At 42.7% G+C, this 1330-nt stretch overlaps 1 protein-coding gene across 1 annotated transcript in view; it reads right to left on the reverse strand.

Annotated features, from left to right (window-relative positions):
* Positions 1–1330, reverse strand: part of WBP2NL (WBP2 N-terminal like) — a 17336-nt gene that overhangs the window by 1311 nt on the left and 14695 nt on the right. The window lies entirely within an intron of this gene.

A 1330-nucleotide genomic window follows, 5' to 3' on the forward strand; every position in this document is an offset into this window, starting at 1 on the left:
AAAAAAAAAAAAAAAAAAAAAAGACATCAGAATAAGGAAAATTATCTTAGGTAAAAATGGCACTACATGATGATAAAAAGGTCAATTTTTTCAAAAAGACATAATCCCAAATGTGTATATAACTAGAACCTAAGCGTCAAAACACACAAGGCAAAAACTGAAAGAGGCTGGGTGCGCCTGTAATCCTAGCACTCTGGGTGGCTAAAGTGGGAGAATCACTTGAGGCCAGGGGTTGGAGACCAACCTGAGCAAGGTCTAGACCCTGTTTCTATTAAATATATTACAGAAAAAAATTATCCAGGCATGTTGGCAGGTACCTGTAGTTTAAGCTACTTGGGTGACTGAGGGAGGAGGCTCACTTAAGCCCACAAGTTTGTGAAGTTGCAGTGAGCTACCATGACACCACTACACTCTAGCCTGGGCAACATAGTAAGACTCTGTCTCAAAAGAAAAAATAAAAACCAACAACAACTGGAAGAACTACAGCTATATGAATCCATTACTAGAGTTGGAGACTTCTGCATCTCTCTATGAGTAATTGGCAGTCCAACAGGCAGGCAATCAATAAGGACATGGTTGCTCTTAAACCAAACCATTTATCAAGTTGATTTAACTGACATATGTAAAATATTCTCTCCAACAATAGCAGAATACACATTCTTCTCAAGGTCGCATGGAGCATTCACCCAAGACAGACCTCATTCTGGGCCATAAAACACAAATTAACAACAATAAAAAATGTTTAATTGACATTTAAAAGAATAGGCTCATGCTTGCAATCCTAGCACTCTAGGAGGCTGAGAAAGGTAGATTGCTTGAGCTCAGGAATTTGAGACCAGCCTGAGCAAGAATGAGACCCTGTCTCTACTAAAAATAGAAAACCTAGCTAGGCATTGAGGCAGGTTCCTGCAGTCCCCCTACTCAGGAGGCTGAGGCAAGAGGATTGCCTGAGCCCAAGAGTTTTAGTTCGCTGTTAGCTGACATGATGACATGACACTCTACCCAGGGCAACAGAGTGAGACTGTCTTACAAAAAATATATATTTTTAAAAGAATAGAAATCAGGCTCAGTGCCTGTGGCTCAAGTGACCAAGGTGCCAGCCACATACACCTGAGCTAGCGGGTTCAAATCTAGCCCCGGCCCACCAAAAAACAATGATGGCTGCAACCAAAAAACAGCCGGGAGTTGTGGCGGGCATCTGTAGTCCCAGCTCCTTGGGAGGCAGAGGCTGGAGAATCACTTGAGCCCAGGAGTTTTAGGTTGCTGTGAGCTGTGATGCTACAACACTCTACCCAGGGGGACAGCTTGAGGCTCTGTCTCAAAAAAAAAA

The sequence above is a fragment of the Otolemur garnettii genome, unplaced genomic scaffold (assembly GCF_000181295.1).
Source record: "Otolemur garnettii isolate 467f Iridium unplaced genomic scaffold, OtoGar3 scaffold00007, whole genome shotgun sequence".
Classification (NCBI taxonomy): Eukaryota; Metazoa; Chordata; class Mammalia; order Primates; family Galagidae; genus Otolemur; species Otolemur garnettii.